Consider the following 22,984-nt stretch of genomic DNA (forward strand, 5'->3'; position numbering starts at 1 on the left):
TTTCTTTTACTTTAGATACCATAGGACCTCCCATATTTTAGAGAGACTTTCCACAATAAAAATAATTACTAGCAGATTATATATATGTTTCCAGCATGCTGTTCAGTACTTAATACACTTTTTCTTTGAAAATGCACTTTTGAAACATTTTACTTGGTCTTATCTTTCTATCTTTTTATTATTTACATGTCACTCATTTGAGATGGGTGGGATCAAAATACCATCATAATATTTCCAGGGTAAAAATGTAATTATTACTACAAATTTGCCTTTTATTTAATTATTAAGCAATAAAATTGATAATAAATAATATTATCAAAATAAATCTGTGTCATTATTTGATGTGAAGAGGTGAAGACTGATATAATAAGTTTTAAAAATATGCTAAGAATGGCAAAACAGATACATTGAACTAAATGCACTTTCATATATATTACATTTTCAGACATGGAAGAATAAGAAGAAATGTAGAATAGAAAAAATAAAGAAAGGAGCAGGAAGTACAAACATGAGGAAGGAAGGAAGGGAGGGATAAGACCAATTTTCAAACATAAAAATGTAGCATGCTAAGCTATTCAACTTACATTATCTTATTTTACTTTAACAATTTCCTGAGAAGTAAAGACAATCACAAGTGAAAAACAAACCCTTGGGCCAAGACTTTTCCATCTCTTGCTTTTTTATAAACAAGGTTTTATTGAAACAGCTATTGTCATTTATTTGCTTACTATTTGTGGCTGTTTTTTCCTGCTACTTTGGCAACACTGAGCAGCAACATTGGTAACAGAAGCCATATGACCCACAAAGCTTAACATGATTATTATCTGATCTGATACACACACACACACACACACACACACACACACACACACGCATAACATTTAGGGAAAATAGTTCAAGTGTTTATTATATAACATCTATGTGTGTACTTTTCAATGATTAAACTGTGTAATAAAATATTTGAATATACTTATTAAATCAGAATATTTCTGAAAAAAATACAAAATTTTAATGTGGGTGTTAGTGTCCAAAGAAGCAAAACTAGAAATTTCAATTATCTCACTTGTTACCTACCTCCAACTATTTTTGTTTTTGTTGTTGATTTTTGGTTCATTTCCTCACCCAGATATCTTGATTACACAAACTCAGTCTCATCAGGACCTACAGTCTGTTGATCCTACTCTTCTCTATCTTTCAGGGCTTTACTTCTATTCTTTTTTTTTTTTTTTTTTTTTTTTTTTTTGAGATGGAGTCTCACTCTGTTGCCCAGGTTGGAGTGCAGTGGCGCTTCCTTCTGTTCTTACTCACTTAAATGCGATAGGTCTTTCTTACAATTTTGCCCTTACCTAAGTCCTCAGCTCCTTTATTACTCTCTTGCCTCTTCATATTTTCTTAGCAAACTAAATCTGCTTAAATTCATGCTTTTGTGCCTGTCTTCAATACTCCTAAACAGTGCTGAACTAAAAGAAAGAACTAAATTTCTACCACCTAACTTTACCTGTGTTCATTTACTGTATCTTATACGCACTATCTTCTCTTTTGTTACTACAGCAATTTTCATGCTTCTAATAAAGATCATCCCCTCTAACTAGGCACCCTCTCCTTCCACTTCCAGAAATTTTTCTCTTTCTCTTGCATCCCAGTGTTCTCCTCTTGAAATTCCCAATAGCGTAAACACATACCATTTTTCTTATTTTGAGATAAAAGAATTATTGCTTTTATAGTCACATATAGGTGCCTTTCCATTTTGTTCCTTCCCAGGACAGAAAAATGCTTTATATGCATCAGTGTCAACATTTTTATCTCATTCTATTCCAATAAAGTTTAACCTCCTCTCAAAATTGTCCTGTCAAAATTACCAGTGCTTGCATCTTGTTAATCTGGCAGTTATTTCTAATCCTGATTTTAATCAACCAAACAGCAAGATTTGATCACTCATTTTTCTAATTTGTTTTTTAGGGTGTGTACTTTTCTGCTTTTTCTTTGACCTGGTGGCTTTAAGCTCCAGCTCTTTATTTTTCTCTTCATCTCCCTTAAATCTTTATTTTATACTCTGAGTTGTTTTTTTGTTTTGTTTTGTTCTGTGGATATGTTCTTCTCCCTCTGAACATGCACTTTCTTGGTGATCTCAATCAATTATAAAAGGTAAATGCAATCTATATGTTGAGGTCACAGATATTTATATTTTCAATTGAGCCATCTTTCCTGAGCTCCAAATGTATATACCCAGCTCCCTAATTCACATCTTTCCTCATTGTCCATACATCCAAAAACATCTCTTGAGTTCTTACATACCTCAGTCTTAAAATGTTCAAAACAAATCTCTTGATTTCTACTTTTTATCCAAACTTGCTTTTTCCATACCCTTCCCAATTCTCAATACTACTAACTTCTTTTTGTCTAGCTACTCTAACCAAAGACCTTAGAAATATTCTTGAACTCTCTGTTTCTCCCAGGTCCCTGTCTGATCTACCAGAAAATCCTGTCAACAGTCTTTCAAACTTTACTGAAATATAACCACTACCACTACTTCTACTGCGTGTATTTGGGACATGGTCTTTCATTTAAAAAAATAAATAATTTTTTTTAGAGATGATGTTTCACTATGTTGCTTATCCTGGAGTGCAGTGGATATTCACAGACACTATCATAGTTCACTGCAGTCTAGAACTCCTGGCTTCAAGCCATCCTTCCACCTCTCAAATAGCTAGGACTACAGGTGCACACCATAGCATCTGCTGGGCCATGATCTTTCTAGGAATACTCTTGTTTTAGCAACTGTCTTAAGCATAAATCAAAGAGGGTAATCCATGCTCTCTAAGTCAGTATTGAAGAATAGGATAAAGCAATGTGACTGGTGTAATCACACAGTGAGGTGGCTTTGTTGTGTGGGGAAATACCTGAGATTCATCATTTGGTGGTGAGAAGACTAACTACATGGACACACACACATGGAGTGGGTTAAGGAGCGAAAAGTTTAATAGGTGGGAAAGAAGAGAACAGCTCCCCCATGCAGAGGGAGGAGGGCTCGGAATGGAATCTCCACTCATGGCTGGAAGCAGCAGGTAATATAAGGAGGCTTGAGGAGAAGGTGTCTGATTTACATAAGGCCCAGGGGATTGGTTTGACTAGGTGTGCCATTTACATAGTCCATGAAGAAACTGGCCATCCCACCTTAATATTTTATTTGGTAAATGGGGTTACTTACCTGGCTGGCCCCATGACACCAGCACAGGTGGCAACCAAGAGAAGGGCAGGGGAGTCACCATATTGGGTGTACCTGGCTTTTAGTATAGCTGCCTGCATTCTCCAATGCAAGCTTCCAACTTGTTTATCTATACTTGCAGCTTGGCTTTTCAGGCTGCTTTCTGTTGGAAAAGAAATAGTTTGGGGGATGCTTTTTATTAAAAGAAAAGCTTTACCGAGGACTCCTGTACCCTCACTATCTGCCTAAATAAGTTCATTTCAACTCCTTTATTAACAGGGCCATAAACTCAGATTCCCTAATTGTTGGGACTTGATGCTCTGTGGTTGCTGTTTTAAAATTCTTGATTGTATCTTCATTTCTGCTTTGTAAGTAACTGCAGTAAGAAAATGAAGAATATGCTTCCATTATCTCTCTTCTTCTTGGGATGGATTCTCATCTCCTGGCTTCCTATATCTTGCTCGATTGCCCTTTTCTTGTCCCCATCATGCAAATCAAACACTGCCATACTGTGCCTGGGTAGATGACTGGGTAGCACAGGCAACAGTGGACCCATGTTTCGCTGTTGCTTGAAAAACAGGGGAGGGAGGATGGAAGGGCAGAGAGCAGGTATTGTCAGACTCACCACGAGGGTCCCACAGTGCCTAGGGTATGACTGTTCTTGCTCCAGATTACAAAAGAAGGTGTTCTCAATTTGCAGTGGGAGGATCGGTGTAAAACCACAAATCTGAAAATTAAATGAAGCCTTAAGTAGAAAAAAAATTAGAGAAAAACCATCCTTTTGTTAGCTTGAAGTTGTGATCCTAGTTAAAGCAAGAGGTGATCCAGCAAGAAATCTAGCAGGTGTCAAAGTAAAAATTTTATCAAAGTTAAACAGACAGGGCAGACCCTATTCAAGGCCATTATAATAAGGGAGTGTGTTACTTTGCTAGGGCTGCCATGCCAAGATATCACAGACTAGGTGGCTTAAAGAACAGGCATTTATTTTCTCAGTCTGGAGGCTAGAAATCCAAGATAAAGGTGTTGGTTTGTTTTACTTTTTCTGACGCCTCTCTCCCTGGCTTGCAGGTGGCTGCTTTCTTGTGTCTTCAGTTTTTCCTGCTCCCCAAGTGTCTCTTTTTCTATCCAAATGTCCTCTCTTTGTAAGGACAATAGTGAGATGTTGTTAGGACTCACAAAAATGGCTTTATTTTAACGTAATTATTTTTGAAGACCTTATCTCCAAATACAGTCATATTCTTTGGTTCTGGGAGGTCAGGGTTTTATCATATAAATTTGAGGAGACTACAATTCAGCCCATAACCAAGAGAGAGGCCAAAACGCAATCTGAACTCAACTCTGCTGAAACAAAGTGTTAGAGAGATTTTATGAGCTGTCATGCAGAGATTGTAGGCCATCTGTGTTTGCTAATTAAATTTATAAAAAGAAAAACTAAACTTCTCATATCTTTATGACATGAAGAAGATTTACAACTTGGAGCAAGGTGCCTACTCCAAATTAGGCTTCCATTCCTGCACAGAAATTGGGATATAGGAGCATTATCTTCCTTGGTGTTTACATTTTTAAAGGATAGCTCCCCAAGTCTTTGAGAAGACAATCCTGGGTTTTAAGAGCTGGAAGAGGCTTTTTAAAATATTTACACCTCAAAGGAACAAAAACAATTATAATGAAAAGTTTTCTGAAGTAAATACTCTATGCGAAAAAGAGGTCAAAAGCCCGGAATCAGGAAGAAGCCAAAGTTTAGTCGAGCCGGAGGGAAAGTTAAGCCACTCTTGTGACAGGAAAATCCTGGAAATTAGAGGCAGATGTATGGTTAGGTAATTCTCCACATATATTTTCCCAGGTGGAAAATTATGTCAAGTGTAGGATATGCCAGTGAGAGCCTGGTAGAAAGTAAAAACCGGTAGAGAATTGAGAGTAAGAATTGTGTGTGCTTCCCAACCTATATGCTGGTCCATGGGCAAAGGGAAAATCTTATGGCTTGAGAAATTTGATACAAACTCAAACTAAAATCCTTTACTTAAAGAATTGTTTTGCAAAAATGAAGGCATAGATTTTCTCCAACATCGCAGTAGTTAGTGCTGTGAATCTATTTGTCCTTCCCAGAGACTGCAGAGAGCAACTGTATTTTCCACAGACATTTCAGTTCTCATTAGATCAGCTGGATCATAAGGGCCAAGTTGAAGAGTGGTTTTTTACTACATCCTGAACATGCTGCAGACCTTCTGTTGATCTGTCTCCATTTGAAACTTTAAGCCTTATTGGTGACTCTGTAGATTGGTCTGAGTAACACACTCAGATGTAGTATCTCCAAAATCCAAAAAGGCCGACTACAGGCACTATGCTAATTTGTTTTTTCTGGCAGGTCAGGTGAGCTATAGAAACTTGTTTTTCACCATGAACAGACTATGTTGATATGCTCCAGAGAAATGAACCATCAGAAAATTTACTGAGATGACAGGTCTATACATTTGTATGGATTTTAAAATCTCTTACCTTCAAGTTTTCATCTAAAATATGTGTCAATTCCTGATTATCATATACAGTCTGCCCAATGTTACTATAGTAAATTTTGTGATGGCTTATGGAATTTCAAGACAAGTCAACATTTCTTCAGATCATATTATGGCAAAGAGCAGAAAAATTAGCATTTTCCTGAAGTAATACTGTGAAGTTATACTATTGAACAAAATGTCCATGAAAAATATCAAATGTTCTCTGCCATCTCTTAGCAAGCAAAAACAAGAGATTCAGCTCACCTCATACTCTCTCTACAGATGCTTAAAGAACATTTCCTTTTCAACCTCTTAGTAACCACTTCAATTTCACCATTTTATTTAACTCTTATCTACCCTAGTGTGATCTGCAATCTCCAGACAGTTTCTGTGAATTCTCTGCATTAATCCCATCTTTTATCTTTAACTTCTACTCATCTCTTATTTTTTTCCCTACTTGTTTATTTTACTTTTTGTAATTTTAAAAAATATTTCTGTATATTTTTGCATTTGTGCTTAAATTAGTCAATATTCAAAGAGAGTGAATTACCAAAAAAAAAATATTTTTTTCCATCAATATCATATTTTCTTATGTCTAGAAGCATTTTGTTTTAAGTTTAAACTCATGTTCAAAGTATTCTTATGTAGACAATTGGGCTATAAAATAGGGACAGAATAGATATTTAAATTATTTATATTCCAAATAGTAATTATCAAAATAGCATCTTTCTTATAAAGATTTCTTCCCCTAGAAACAGAGAAAGGCATCTGTTACCAATATTTTTTGTTGTAATCATCAAAACAGGTTCTCTTATTATGAGCTACTAGCCAGGATATTGAAATATATTTAATGGCATTGCCAGGTAACAGTACACTTATAACACATTGCATTCTATGAAAAGTAACCAAGTATTTTTGCCACTTTTTATTGCTTTCTTCTAAGCTGCATTTCTTTTCAATTATATTCAGCAGGTAATCGGAGAAAAGGAAAACACAATGCTTTATATCACCTGTACAGAAAATACTTCCATCTAAAGAATACTCTTTGGGTAAAATTCTGACAAGGTGATTGACTTTTTATTTTTTTAACAAAAAACATGAAGAGTTATGTGTATACGGGGTTGCCAAAAGACAAAATTACAACAAATTTTGATTAAAGATCTAATTGAATTTTATTTGAAATTCTAGAATCCAGCACTATCTCATTTTATAAAAGAGAATGAGTGTTCCAATGAGTTGAGCATAAGATTTTGGCTTTACAAATAAAAAAGGGCTGAACAAAGCAGAAATAGAAAACAAGAAACAGATTCATCTTTTCAAAGCTGCTTTCCTTATAAGGTTAAAGTAGAGGGACATTCTTTCATGCTGGTTTGGATAAACTGGAGGCACCTTCTGATTGGTTGCTATGAGTCTCCTGCTTTTGGAAAACTGGCAAATTTCTTAATTCAGTTTGATTTCACAGCACCTAGCATTAGTTACTCCATTCTAGTTTGGTCTGTTCAGCTGGGTCCTAGTCTAGGAGCCTCATTCAAAACAATGGCCCCCCAAAACTTCATGTAACAGGGCTATATTTCTAAAAAATGAGAGCACTTACTTATTCCTGTTTTGTAGACTTTACTAGTTTTAATTAAGGAAGAATTACAAAAATTGCACACAAAAAGTTTTATATTTCAAATACAAGATACGAGATCTAACGAATCAACATGGGCAAAAATACAATATTAAGAAGTGTTACTTAAACGTTATTAATTTTTATTGACACTTTGTGACCTAAAGAAAATCACCCACTTTTATAAGATGAGTTAAAATTGTAAATATTTACCATTGAAGAAAAAACTTGAATTTCTTCTTTTGTTTTAGGAAAACAAAAACTATAAAGATATGAATGCATTTTAGGAGGTATAAAAATGGGCATTACTTTCAAATATGCAAGGCAATAATAAAAATAATGTACCTACAATATTTATAATATCTCAGGTATGTCTTATTAATTAATCTTATCAGATATCCAATGAGATGTCATCAATTCCATTTACTTAGAAAGAAACTTCACGTTAGGCGGGTTAAGTGATTTATCCATACTTACATATCTTAAGTAGAAGCCAGATTCATGTTTTTTTAAAAAAATATATTTACCACAATAAATCACAATAGAATTGTAAATGTCATGCTGAGAAACAAAAATATGTTAATATGCTAATGACTATAATTTGACAACAGTTGTCCATATTTATCTTTAATCATAATATAGTAATGATGGAGATCATTTTAAAAATAGAGAAGGGAGTTGCCAATTCAGCAAAATTGGTAGAGTAGTCCATCTCCAAATAGCCTCCTAAAATGATTTCTCATGATCTGCTATTCCATTGTTAGTGTACTATTCTTCACTCAGGAAGACCTTCTAGAAGACGTATTTTCCTTGTAGGGCATTTTATGAAGTCTCTAACACTTAGTTATGGTATAATTTATAAGTCATTGTTTTTCATACTCATTAACCCTTTCCTTGTAATAAAAATATACTAAGACACTAATTTTTACTCCCAGCGTTTATCAAAATACCAAAACAGTAGCAGCACATGGCTAACATTAAAATAGCAGTGCTTTATGGACCAAAAGGGATACACTAGTTTCCCTACTTAGTGACAGTCTCTTTTTACTGGTGCGGGATTTTTGCTCCTTATTTCAGCTCAAACCAAGTTCTTGTCACTTGACCAAGAAAGATTAGGTACGTGGACATATTAAAAGGTGAGGAGAGCAGAATTTATTAAAAGAAAGCTCTCAGTGAAAAAAGGAGGGGTCCCAACAGGCTCCCACTTCACAGATTGAATACCAGGTCATCACAAAGGAGCTGAAGAGGTCAGGCTCCTCCTCCCTTCACAAGGCACAAACTTCCCGTTAGCTCCACCCAATCTCCCAGCTGCTGGCATGAGCAGACAAAACCCTGAGCAGGTTCCCTTATCTGCACAAAACATCTGATGTAAACACTTGTGGGTTGGGTTGGAGATTCTCCCAGGACCACCCCTCCCTCCTTATCTGCCTCCTGCATCTATCACAACAATCAGTTTATCTGGTTAACCTCCTATAACCTCTAACACATCTTCATTAAAGAGAACAAGGCTGCCATAGGTTGGAGAAGAAACAAAGACAAAAAGTTCAGCACCCCATGAGTTCTTTAGATTCTTAGAGAAAATATTATTTGCAAAATTACTATAAAGTATTCCACCTAACCATTCCTCAAGAAGCTTTTTCTCAATTTATCTTCATAGCTCATAAACTGTGCCCTTTTTGTAACAAAATGTCCTGAAGAATTGTGTAAGAACACTACAAAGTTGTGTACTACTTGCTTAAGGTATATGTTAGAAGCTAGGCTCAAAAGAGAGTCCCATACTAAAAAGAGACAGAGGCCAGATAAAGGGGCGAGAACATAGCTGTTATGGGTAGGCAGAAGGATGTTATAAAGCATCTGGCAGCTAGTAACCAAGGTATCAGTGACCATTCTAGATCATTATTCATGGAAAAACCTCCCCAGATCCTGGATAACACAACATTTTCGTACTTTGGAGAGCAAATTCTTTCACTGTACTCAAATCTGAAGAACAAATGTAAGGAATGTATAATAAGATTATTTCATCCTGAGGCACATAAAACCAGATATTAACCAGTAATCTAGAAACACACATGGTTCCAAATACTATAGAGACCATAGAGAAAGCAAATTTGGGCCAACTCCGGCAAAACCATAAACCCAAGAAAATGCATTTAAATGTGATTCTACCTAATTGAAGATCCTCAGAAAACGTGAAAAAGAATGAGTGTGATAAATAACCCAATTTTCCCATTCTATGCAATTCAAACCAACAGCCTCTTCTCTCATCTCTAATAAAATTGGAGGTGATTGGATGGGAGATGAGAAGTAAGGAATCAAGGGATATGGTTAATAATAAACCCAAACCTATTAACTCATCTTAAATTTGAAGGCCAGAGTAGCTAATTTTGATATCATTGCCACTTTTTTTTCCCAATTTTACAAATCCTCATGCTTCCTGTATATCTTCAACTTGCTTATTTACTTTTTAAAGATAATTTGAAACAAAATGTATTATCTTCACAACGTCTGTGGGACAGGAATTTTGGAATGACTAAGCTAGGTGATTTCGGTTCAGGGTCTCTCATAGAGTTCAGACAAGGTATCATCCAAGGCTACAGTCTGCAGAACCTTGATTGGAGCAGGAGTTACTTCCAAGGTTACTTACAGGCTGGGAAGTTGATACTGGCTGTTAGTGGATGTCTTCAGTTACACCCCCTGTCCCCTGCCCTGATATGGCCCATCTGCTGCTAAAATGGTAGTATACTCATGATATTACGCAATTAACCTTCAACTGGTCCCCCAAATGAAAGACAATTCTACCCAACAAGAAGCCAATTCAATAGCTTATTTAGATTTGACACATCTTCTAACAGTTTCATAGAAAAATCACCAGTTTTCTTGGGCTTCAATGTTGATCAAGAGATGATAAAACATTCCTATACATTTATAGGAATGTAAATTTGTTAATGGAAATTGTAAAAAAAAATCCCTTATGGACTTTTATTACATCTCTATAATACATTTGAGATATATATAATTTCCCCCATTTTACAATGGAAGTAAAGGCTTTAAAGCACCATCCATAATCACAGGAAATTTACTAACCTGAAGTCCAACAAAAACATCAATGTTTCAATATTTATGTTTCTTTTCATTTCCCAGTGAATATAATGGATATAAATTGAAAAAAAGGTGAGAACCCATATAGCCAAAAAACTGTTAGCAAAATATTCATTTTAAAACATGATTTCTGACTGAGCATAGTGGCTCCTGCCTGTAATTCTAGCATTTTGGGAGGCCGAGGTGGGTAGGTTGCTTGAGGACAGGAGTTCAAGACCAGCCTGGAAAACATTGTGAGACCTTGTATAAAATAATAAATAAAAATTTAAAAAATCAGCTGGGCATGGTGGCACATGCCTGCAGTCCCACCTACTTGGGAGCCTGATGCAGGAGGATTGCTTGAGCCCAGGAATTAGAGGTTACAGTGAACTATGTCACTTTAGCCTGTGACAGAAGAAACCCTGCCTCTGAATACAAAACAAAGGAAAATAATTTTTTTCCAACTAATTGAAGAAAACATTCTAAACTACAGCTTGCACTCTATCTTTATGTATTTTCAAAAACTATTAACATTTCGAACTTGTATAATGCAAATGTAACAATGCTTATCATCTTAAGCACCAATGGATTTCAACACTTGATAAAATTTAGCTCAAGCTTATCTCTGAACAGTCTGCCAGAGGAGTTAAAAATATAGTCAAGCAGTAAATTAGCAACAGAGATTAAGTGAGGATTGACTTGAAGAGTAGGATGGTAAATTGTACTGATTCTACTGAATTAATCCTTTCTCATTGATTTTTAAAATCCTTAGTGGCCCATTACAACGATCTCTATCTCCAGCTGCTTAGATGAAAAAAAATTTTTTTTCTCCGCAAAGATGAAGATGTTTCCATGGAAATGGGCCAATTTATCATAGCAAAATTAGATTATATTTAGGTTTGTAAGAATTTTGTATAACTGATTAAATCTTTTCATTTGGGAGATGTGAAGATTATCACATTATCTCCATCTCATTTCCCATTCAGTGATGTTTATATGAGGGCAATCTCACTTACATGTGCCCAAAATAAAATGTGACCAGGAGACTTCAAATGCCAAAACAGACAAAAAACAAATGGCATCTTCATTCATCATTTGCATATCTCTATTAGAACCTGCATTTGTAGGTTTCTGGGCAATGTCAATATGTCAGAACACATATAATACTTTAGTTCATGTTAAAGAAAGTGTGTAGAATTATGAGAGGTAATAACAAAATTAGCAAAAACTACTAGCTGTATTTTTCTTTCGGATTCCTCACTTAGAATTTTTTAAACTTGTATTTATCTGAATAAGAAAGAATGCTACTTGTATGAAATTGAGGAGTGTCCCTTTTAGATTAATAGAATTCTAGTCTAGTTTATGGTTCAGACAGGCTCAGGATTCATCAACTTATAAAATATCCTGAAAACAACAAATAAGGACTATGTTGACAAACCTAACATTAAAGACGAAGCAATTAATGGCAGCATATTTTATGCCACAGACAGTTGAAAAACAATTTTTCTTTACAAATATGACAGTTTTTGTTTTCATTTTTATGGTTGGCGTAAGGCCAATTATTATTTATACTTTAATGTGTAAATAATTGGATTAAAGCATGACAATTACAAATTGAATAATATTTGCAAAATACAGCTTTTAATTCTCTCTTGTCAAGAATCTATTTTAATTTGATATAATTAATGTCAGAGACTAAAAAAAATAAAGCATTCTGATAGTTTACTGACCACAGCTCTTTTTCAGAATTTTAAATAGAAACCAACTTACGACTGTTCCTTAATGGATTCAATCATATACCCACTTGTTCTTCACGTATGTTGGGCCATATAAGAATGTTTTAGTGATTATAACACATGGGTGCTCAGCATTTGGTAGCTTAAAACCTAGAGAAACCTATAACACAAAATTGTAAGTAATTTATCAGTTTTTTATGCTAATGTAAAAACTTCAGCTAAAGTACCTTTGATAAAAAATTTAAAATATTTTAATACAAGTATCAACATAAGAAAAAAATTAACAGAATTTAACCACAATAAAAAATAAACTTCCATTTTTAACCATGACATTTTAAATAACATAATTCTGAAGTCTATGCTGTGATAAATATATCAGCTCCTGCAGCAAATTCTGAAATAAATAAATCACAAATTCTTTAAAAATAGGTCCCCATCATTAGCTTTACAACTTCCTTGACAAGAGGCTTGGTGTGATTATGAGGTAATCTAAAACATCTGTAGTTTTATCTAAATATTCTAAGTTTTTTTTGAACATAGTCTTAATCTTTATTTAATAAGCACTTTACATAGTGCTTATTATGTGTCAGGTACACTTTTTTTTTTACATGGTATTCCATGGTGTATATGTACCACATTTTTTTAATCCAGTCTATCACTGATGGACATTTGGGTTGATTCCGTGTCTTTGCTATTGGGAATAGTGCTGCACTGAATATACACATTCATGTTTCTTTATAATAGAATGACTTATATTCATTTGGGTATATACCCAGTAATGAGATTGCTGGGTGGAATGGTATGGCTGTCTTTAGGTCTTTGAGGAATCGCCCACGTCTTCCACAATGGTTGAACTAATTAACACTCCCACCAGCAGTGTGCAAGTGACCCTTTTCTCCACAACTTTGCCAGCATGTTATTTTTTAACTTTTTGATAATAGCCATTCTGACTGGTGTGAGATGGTATTTCATTGTAGTTTTGATTTCCATTTCTCTAAGGATCAGTGATAAGCTTTCTTTCATATTCTTGTTGGCCACATGTATGTCTTTTTTTGAAGAGTATCTGTTCACGTCCTTTGCCCACTTTTTAATAGGGTTATTTTTTTTCTTGTAAATTTAAGTTCATTAAAAATGCTGAATATTTCACCTTAGTCAGATGCATAGTTTGCCAAACTTTTCTCCCATTCTGTAGGTTGTCTGTTTATTCCGTTGATAGTTTATTTTGCTGTGCAGAAGCTCTTTAGTTCAATTAGATCCTATTTGTCAATTTTTGCTTTTGTTAAAATTGCTTTTGACATCTTCTTCATGAAATCTTTGTCTGTGCTTTTATGTCCTAAATGGGATTGTCTAAGTTGTTTTCCAGGCTTTTTATAGTTTTGAGTTTTACATTTAAGTGTTTAATCCATCTTGAGTTAATTTTTGTATATGATGTAAGGAAGGGGTCCAGTTTCAGTTTTCTTCATGTGGCTAGCCAGTTATCCCAGCAACATTTATTGAATAGGCAGTTGTTTCCCCATTGCTTGTTTTTGCCAGGTTTTTTGAAGATCAGTTATTTGTAGGTGTGCAGTCTTATTTCTGGGTTCTCTATTCTGTTCCATTGGTCTGTGTGTCTGTTTTTGTACCAGTACCATGCTGTTTTCGTTACTGTAGCCCTGTAGTATAGTTTGAAGCCAGATAGCATGATGCCTCCAAATTTGTGTTTTGCTTAGGATTGCACTGACTGTTTAGACTCTTTTTGTGTTCCATATGAATTTAAATTTTTTTTTCTAGTTCTGTGAAGAATGTCAGTGGTAGTTTAATGGGAGTAGCATTGAATCTATAAATTGTTTTGCATATTGTTGCCATTTTAATGATATTGATTCTTCCTACCAATGAGCATAAAATATTTTTCCATTTGTTTGTGTCAGCTCTGATTTCTTTGAGTGGTGGTTTGTTCTCCTTGTGGAGATCTTTCAGTTCCCTTGTTAGCTGTATTCCTAGGTGTTTTATTTATTCATTTATTTTTTTTTGTGGTAATTGTGCATGAGAGTTTGTGATTTGGCTCACACCTTGACTATTGTTGGTGTATAGAAATGTTAGTGATTTTTGCACATTGATTTTGTATCCTGAGTTGTTGCTGAAGTTGTTTATCAGCTTAAGAAGATATTGGGCTGAGACTATGGAGTTTTCTAGATATAAGTTTATGTCATCTGCAAAGAAGGATAGCTTGATTTTCTCTTTTCCTATTTGAATACTTCTTTCTTTCTTTCTTTCTTCTTTCCTTCCTTCCTTCCTCCTTTCCTCCCTTCTCTTTCTTTCTTTCTCTTTCTTTCTTTTCTTCTTTCTTTCTCACTCTCTCTCTTTTCAGATTTCTTTCCTTCCTTTCTTTTCTTTTCCTTTCTTTCTTTCTTTCTTTCTTTCTTTCTTTCTTTCTTTCTTTCTTTCTTTCTTTCTTTCTTTCTTTCTCTTTCTTTATTTCTTTCCTGATTTCTTGCTTTCTTGCTTTTTTCTTTCTTTCTTCCCTTTGCCTGATTGCTCTGGCCAGAACTTCCAATACTATCTTTAATAGGAGTGGTGGAAGAGGGCATCCTTGTCTCATGCCAGTTTTCAAGGGGAATGCTTTCATCTTTCACCCATTCATTACGATGTTGGCTGTGGGTTTGTCATAGATGGCTGTTATTATTTGGAGGTATGTTCCTTCAATACCTAGTTTGTTGAGAGATTTTAATGTAAGTTGATGTTGAGTTTTATTGAAATATTTTTCTAAATATATTGAGATAATTATGAGGTTTTTGTCTTTATTTCTGTTTATGTGAATAACCACATTTATGAATTTGCATACGTTGAACCAACATTGCATCCCAGGGATAAAACCTACTGGATTGTGGAGGATTAACTTTTTAATGTGCTGCTGGATTTGATTTGCCAGTATTTTATTGAGGATTTTGACATTGATGTTCAAATTGGCCTAAAATTTTCTTTTTTGTTGTTGTTGTATCAGCCAGGTTTTGGTGTCAGGATAATGCTGATACCAGTTAGTTAGTAGGCTATCTATTACTGACTCAATTTCAAAAGTAATCAGGAGGAGAAAGAGAGAGGGTATGGTAATCCACATGTTGTAAGAGAAAAGGAGCAGGTAGGAGAATAATCAATTATATTTTTGTCTTGTTCTCAGTAAATTGGCACTTTACATAAGATCATGTGAACATGGCATAGCTGCCTATGGAGATATTTTACCTTTCATCTGTAGCTGTCTGCTTAAGAACAGAAGGAAAGTAGTTTCCTGCATGACTCAGCTTTCAGCTTATTATGATTTTTCTTTGGCATAGTGAATTGAATTCTCCAGTTTTTATTTCCCTGTCACATATCTTTTGGGGTATTTTTCAAAATTGTAATTTTAAAACATGCACCCTGAAGATTCTGATAGGAAAAAAGTCCCTCCTCCTTGCATTTTTGAAATAGTTTCATCAGGAATGGTACCAGCTCTTCTTTGTTCATCTGGTAGAATTCAGCTATGAATCCATCTGGTCCTGTGCTTTTTTTAGTTAGTAGGCTATTTATTACTGACTGTATTTCAGAACCCATTATTGGTCTATTTAGAGATTCAATTCCTTACTGGTTCCATTTTGGGAAAGTGTATGTGTCTAGGAATTTATTTATTTCTTCTGTATTTTCTAGTTTATGTGCATAGAGGTGTTCGTAATCTCTGAGTTTTGTTTGTAGTTCTGTGGGGTCAGTGGCAATATCCTCATTGTTTCTAACTGTGTTTTTTTTTTTTTAATTTTCTCTCTCTTTTTCCTTTATTAGTCTAGCTAGAGTCTATCTTTTTATTATTTTTTAAAATAAAACCAACTCCTGAATTAGTTCATCTTTTGAATGTTTTTTTTTTCTGTCTCCAACTCCTTCAATTCAGCTCTAATTTTAGTCATTTCCTATCTTCTACTAGCTTTGGAATTAGTTTGCTCTTGGTTTTTTAGTTCTTTTGGTTGTGATGTTAGTGTGTTGACTTAAGATATTTCTGACTTTTTGTTGTGGACATTTAGTGCTATAACTTTTTATATAAACATTGCCTGAATTGGGTCCCAGAGCTTCTGCTATGTTTTATCTTTGTTCTCATTAGTTTCAAAGAACTTCCAAATATATGTCTTAATATCATTATTTACCCAAAAGTCATTTAGAAGTCAATAAATTTCCATGTAATTGTATGGTTTTGAGTGAATTTCTTAGTCTTGATATTTAATTTGATTGTGCTGTGGTTTGAGAGATTCTTTGTTATGATTTCAGTTATTTTTCATTTTCTAAGGAGTGTTTTATTTCCAATTATACAATTAATTTTAGAGTAAGTGCCATGTGACAATGAGAAGAGTATATATGCTGTTGCTTTTGAGTGAAGAGTTCTGTAGTTATCTAACAGGTCCATTTGATCAAGTGCTGAGTTCAGGTCTTGAATATTTTTGCTAATTTTCTGTTTCAATGACCTGTCTAATATTGTCAGTGGGGTATTAAAATCTCCCACTATTATTGTGTGGGAGTCTAAGCCTCTTTGAAGGTCTCTAACAACTTGCTTTATAAATCTGGGTCCTACTATGTTGGGTACATATATATTTAAGATAGTTAGCTCTTCTTGTTGAATTGAACCTTTTACCATTATGTAATGCCCTTTTTTGTCTTTTTTGATCTTTGATGGTTTAAAGTCTTTTTTGTCAGAAACTAAGATTGCAACCCCATCTTTTTTATGTTTTCTATTGTCTTGGTAAATTTTCCTCCATCCCTGTATTTTGAGCCTATCAGTTCATTGCATATGAGTTGGGTCTCTTAAAGACAGCATAGCAAGGTCTTGGTTCTTTATCCAGCTTGTCACTCTGTATTTTAGCTGGGGCTTTTAGAGCTATTACATTTAAAGTTAGTGTTGATATGTGTGGATTTGATTCTGTTATCATGATGTTAGCTGGTTATTTTGCAAACTTAGTTTATGTGGTTGCTTTATATTGTCACTGGTCTGTATACTTCAGTGTGTTTTTGTAGTGGTTGGTAATAGTCTTTCCTTTCCACATTTAATCCTTGTTTCAGGAGCTCTTTTAAGGCACATCTGGTGGTAAGAAATTCCCTCAGCATTTGCTTGTCTGAAAAAGAACTTATTTCTTCTTTGCTTATAAAGCTTGGTTTGGCTGGATTTGAAATTTTTGGTTAGAATTCTTTTCTTTATAAAATGTTGAATGTTGGCCCCTAATCTCTTCTTGCTTGTAGAGTTTCAGCTGAGAGATTTGCTGTTAGTCTGATGTGCTTCCCTTTGTAGGTGGCCTGGCCTTTCTCTCTAGTTGCCTTTAACATTTTTTCTGTCGTTTTGACTTTGAAGAATCTTATAATTATGTGTCTTGGGGATGTTTTTCTCATGGTGTACTTTACTGGAGTTTTTTGCATTTCCTGAATTTGAATGTTTGTCTTTGCAACTAGGTTCAGGAAGTTCTCATAAATGATATCCTGAAATATGTTTTCCAAATTGATTCCAATGTCCCCATATCATTCAGGAACACAGTCAGTCACAGATTTAGTCTCATTACATAATCCCATATTTTGTGGAGGTTTTGTTCATTCCTTTTTTTTTTTTTCCTGTTTTTGTTTCATTGTCTTATTTCAGAAATCTAGACTTCAAGCTCAGTGATTCTTTTCTCTACTTGGTCTCTTCTGCTATTAATACTTGTGTTCACATTATGAAATTATGTAGTGTGTTTTTGAGCTCTATCAGGTTGGTTACACTCTTTTCTCTATTGACTATTTTGTCTGACAGCTCCTGCAATGTTTTATTATGACTTTTAGCTTTCTTGCATTGGTTTACAGTGCACTCCTTTAGCTCAGTGTACTTCATTTCTATCCAAATTCTGAATTCTAATTCTGTCATTTTAACTGCCTCAGCCTCAGCCTGGTTCCAAACCCTTGCTGGAGAGGTGATGCAGTCATTTGGAAGAAAGAGTTTACTCTGGCTTTTTGAGTTTTCAGCATTCTTGTGCTGATTCTTTCTCATCTTGGCAGGCTTATTTACCTTCAATATTTGAAGTTGCTGGCTTTTGTATGTTTTTCTTCCGTTAACAGTCTGTGCACTTTTCTGTAGGGTTGCTGTGGTATACTGGGGTTCCACTTCAATGCCTAGTCACCTCAGATTTTCCTGTACCTGCAGGTATCACCAGTGAAGCCTGTGAAGCAGCAAAGATGGCAGTCTGCCCTGTCTTCTAGGAGCTCTGTCACAGGGAGGTACGGACATATTGCTGGCTCAAAAGCACTGTAGGAGATGGCTGGAGACCCTGGTTGGGAGGTCTTGCCCAGTCAGGAGGAATGAGATCAAGAACCTGCTTTAAAAAGTGCTTTGACCATGTTTTCATAGACAAGCTATGCTGTGCCGGGGGACCACTTCAGCTCATGGTCACCTCAGACAATCTGAAGCCTGAAGGCTGGAACAACTATATTGTCCAAACAGCAAATATGACAGCATCTACAGAAATCATTTTATTTGAGTTATGTAGCAAGAACCCAACTTAAGCAAATATAAAATTTACAACTAAGTCACTATTTGGATATTAATGTGTATGCTAAACTGATTTGTTCATGGGCTAGTCAGCTATTCATATGACCTTTACAATTTTCTGAATTCTATTTTTTGGTTAAAAAAAGAAAACAAGCTGATAGTTATCACTTTCCAAGAAACATTTGATTTAAATTCTTATGCCTTCAATATCTCATGTAAAATGCCAGTTTCATTACTACTGTAAGTAAATATGTATAAAACAGAAAGTACCTGAGACAAGTCTCAATCAGTATTGAAGTTTATTTTGCCAAGGTTAAGGATATGCCCAGAAGAAATAAACATGCAATCATAGAAACGATCTGTGGTCTGTGCATTTCTCCAAAGATGATTTTGAGGACTCCAGTATTTAAAGAGGAAAAGTAATCTGGAGGGGAAAGAGAGAGGGTATGGTAATCCACATGTTGTAAGAGAAAAGGAGCAGGTAGGAGAATAATCAATTATATTTTTGTCTTGTTCTCAGTAAATTGGCACTTTACGTAAGATCATGTGAACATGGCATAGCTGCCTATGGAGATATTTTACCTTTCATCTGTAGCTGTCTGCTTAAGAACAGAAGGAAAATAGTTTCCTGCATGACTCAGCTTTCAGCTTATGATGATTATTTTTCTTTGGCATAGTGAATTGAGTTCTCAAGTTTTTATTTCCCTGTCACATATCTTTTGGGGTATTTTTCAAAATTGTAATTTTAAAACATGCACCCTGAAGATTCTGATAACAAAAGATATGAGACAAAATTTGTACTTTTTAAAAGTCTCTAGGTGATTCTCTTAGCAGTCCAATTAGGGAAAAACTGATTAAGGACTCTATACTAAACCAGACTTGCAAAAGAGAGATGCTAAAGCATTTGAAGACTGTATAATAACAAAATTTAAAAAATATATTTATTTCAAGTATCCAATACTGACTACAGAGGATAATGCACTTATTTCTAGAACTCATGAGTATACTTTTAGAAATCTTATAAAAGACTTTTATGTTTTGGTGTCCAGGCTGTGTCATTTGGTCACAGTTAGCTGGCATAAAAAATATGTAGACTTATAGGTTCTTTTTTGTTTTTATTTATTCATTTTTTTGTGAAGGAGTCTTGCTCTGTCACCCAGGCTGGAGTGCAGTGGGCGATCTCAGTTCACTGCAAGCTCTGCCTCCCGGGTTCACGCCATTCTCCTGCTTCAGTCTCCTGAGTAGCTGGGACTGTAGGAGCCCGCCACCACGCCCGGCTAATTTTTTGTATTTTTTTAGTAGAGACGGGGTTTCACCGTGTTAGCCAGGATGGTCTCGATCTCCTGACCTCGTGATCCGCCCGCCTTGGCCTCCCAAAGTGCTGGGATTACAGGCGTGAGCCACCGTGCCCGGCTAGACCTATAGGTTCTTTAAAAAAAATTCCAAAGAAGTGGGTGGGCAGAGGGTAGTAAGTTATTCACTGATAATGTCTCTACTAATGCCCACTCATGATGGCTAAAGATACATAGAATTTAAACTTACACACACACACACACATAAGCACACAGACACACACACACACACAAAGACACACCACCCTTCTCCCACAGTATCTTCTGCTGAATATTCTCTGTATCTTCATTGGTACTTTGATTATAAGCCTATTTTCCTGCACTTTCCAGAATATCTTGAGTTTAGGATTTTGTTTTCCTGAATTATCCATAAATCTACTAAACATAACCTTATTGGCTTTTTTTTTCTAACATAACTCTAACATCTTATTTTACTCCACAGTTCCCTACAGATATTCCTATAATTTTACTTTACCAGAATTATTTTGTCTTCTTTTCCCTTGAAATAGCTCAATAACTTTTTCATCAATAGATTCTTTGAGTTCACAACTCTCTTTAATCACTATCAGTTACTTCATCCAACTTCTCAGTCTTACTAAAGAAAAATAAATTACACTGGAAAAATTAATAGCTGCTGCCACGCTATTACTTACAAGTCTGCCACACAAGGTAAATAAAAAAAATGTTATAAATATTCTGAAACCAAATATGTTAGAAGTTTGGGGTGTTCTTTGGTTTTACACAGTGCCCAATAAAAATGATATTTCTATTTCTGTGAAGTGAATATACTTTTCGATTATCTACCTCATTGTCATTTACTTAACCAACATTCTAATTTTCAATTTAGGAAAGAATAGAGAGATTCTTCAAGAATAGAGCTGCCTATCAAAGAGGAAATTATAAAGGGTGCCACCCAAATCTACCTACTTTACAAAAATAGCTTAATTACAATTGACATAAGCTCAAAACAAATATTCAATTGAAAGCATTTTAAAAAACTAAGTAAAAAAATTATTGTACTTCTTAAAAGAAATATCTTGGGCCACAGTTCTTTGTTTGAATGCATTATAAGAGAAATAAACTGAAAAATCCAGATATTTTATTTCATCTTACAATACTCATGCAGTTACTTGTTACTTTTATTGATATAGATGACATTCTAAATTATAAATGACCACAACTTAAGCTACACTTAATGTCATGAGAATTCTACTTATCTAGTTAAAAGATAATTCCTGATGTAAGAGTATTCTGAACTAGTTTTGAAAACTTCAATAAATGAGAAATAATCTCCAGATAATTCTTGTAAAATTATCAAATTTCTTTCCTTAGCTCACTAAGAAGAACATACATTCCAAGGACTTAGTAAATTAAATTAAAAATAACTTTTTCTGGGACTGTTTCTTTAAGTTTTACTGGTCAATAATGTCACCATTCTTTATATTTTATTTTATTTTAGTAGGCAGAGTCTTGCTCTATCACCCAGGCTGGAGTGCAGTGGCTCCACCTCGGCTCACTGCAACCTCCGTCTCCCAGGTTCAAGCGATTCTCGTGCCTCAGCCTCCCGAGTAGCTGGGACTACTGGCACATGCCACCACACCTGACTAATTTTTGCATTTTTTTAAGTAGAGACGGGGTTTCACGATGTTGGCCAGGCTGGTCTCAAACTCCTGACCTCTTGTGATCCGCCCTTCTTGGCCTCCCAGTGTGCTGGGATTACAAGCGTGAGACACCGTGCGTGCCGGGCCTAACAGTGTTCCCATTCTCAACTCATAAATCTGGTTTATAAAAGTCAGTCAGATACTTTTCTAGACCATATAAATGTCAGTCACAATATTTATCAAAATGATCGCTCACTTTAAATTTAGCTGTGGTACAGACTATGAACCACTTACACTTAGTTTGACAGAGCAGATGTGAGGATCAATGTTTATCTTCATAATTATGTCATAAAGTTCTTACATCTCAAAGACTGTGTGCTTACATTCACAGAATTCTAGAACTCGACATGTATAATTCCACAGATTTTCTTTTCCAACTGATGTGATGTAACAAGAGGAGCAACAAAAGAAAAATCCCAAGATAATCACGTAATTATGTTAGGAGAGATTCTCGGTTTGATCTAATCCTGTCTAAACAGGCTGAAAGAAGTTAGTCACTCAGAATTATATAAAAGGCTCCATGGAGGTATGTAAAACAATCTGTGCAGATTTTTTCAACCTCTTGTTGTGCCACCCAGGATATATGAAGAGTTAAATTTGAATGTCACTGTGAACTGTTTCTTCAACTTTATCTTCTTAGGAAGTTTTGTGGTTGTTTAGGATGGGGGAGAGAACTTAAAGAAATAACAGGAACTTAAGAAGAAATCACTTATACAGGGGCACCTCACTTAAAATTGCTGAGCAATTTAAGCATAAATATAGGGCATAGATATAGACAGATAGAAAGACCAATAAATTGATCAAATCAATTATATATATTTATACATACATATATATACATATACATAAGTAGATTTACAATGTCTTTCACATTATATGCAGATATTAACCATCAAATCCTTGTTATGTAGAAAGAGTGACCACAAAAGATGCACCGATTTATTTAATGTCTAATTCAGTAAATAAATACTCATCAGTTTCCATGCATGTGCCAGGCCTTCAGCTAGACTTTTAAAAAATACAATGCTGAATCAAATAATTAAAATTCATTCTTTTATGAAGAATTGCATTTTCAAGACAAAGGACTTAGAGAAATGAAATAGCACAAATGTGTGCCTGTGCAGACATGCATTAATTGGTGAAATAAAAATATTAAATATATAATATACTAGGCACACTAGGGTGTGAACTAAATAATTGTATTAAGTGTATGTAATGTATATTCTGTGTGTGTATGTGTTTGAGCATATGTCTGTCTGTATGCATGTATAAATATTTAATATATATGAACAGTACATGGTATTTTCTACCTATGTCATGGTTTCTATCAGATAGTGACAATTCCAGTG

The 22,984-nt window shown here is 34.8% G+C and overlaps 3 long non-coding RNA genes across 8 annotated transcripts in view; 2 read left to right on the top strand and 1 right to left on the bottom strand.

Annotated features, from left to right (window-relative positions):
• Positions 1 to 1,249: 1,249 nt before the first annotated feature.
• Positions 1,250 to 21,941, bottom strand: LOC129058979 (uncharacterized). The gene is made up of 4 exons (XR_008524502.2): positions 21,870 to 21,941; positions 18,893 to 19,046; positions 12,158 to 12,283; positions 1,250 to 3,932 (listed from the first exon to the last, which is right to left on the bottom strand). It is a non-coding gene; the product is annotated as an uncharacterized LOC129058979 (long non-coding RNA).
• Positions 18,212 to 18,977, top strand: LOC129058980 (uncharacterized). The gene is made up of 2 exons (XR_008524503.1): positions 18,212 to 18,351; positions 18,482 to 18,977. It is a non-coding gene; the product is annotated as an uncharacterized LOC129058980 (long non-coding RNA).
• An 18-nt stretch (positions 21,942 to 21,959) lies between the features above and the next one.
• The window catches only part of LOC134761273 (uncharacterized), a 195,445-nt gene continuing 194,420 nt past the window's right edge, over positions 21,960 to 22,984 (top strand). For 3 of the 6 annotated variants that reach the window (XR_010139691.1, XR_010139692.1, XR_010139690.1), the window contains exon 1: positions 21,960 to 22,161. This is a non-coding gene — a long non-coding RNA (uncharacterized LOC134761273). The remainder of the gene's footprint in view (positions 22,162 to 22,984) is intronic. The other 3 variants (XR_010139689.1, XR_010139688.1, XR_010139687.1) reach the window with 3 other exon arrangements.

The sequence above is a fragment of the Pongo abelii genome, chromosome 3, assembly GCF_028885655.2.
Source record: "Pongo abelii isolate AG06213 chromosome 3, NHGRI_mPonAbe1-v2.0_pri, whole genome shotgun sequence".
Classification (NCBI taxonomy): domain Eukaryota; kingdom Metazoa; phylum Chordata; class Mammalia; order Primates; family Hominidae; genus Pongo; species Pongo abelii.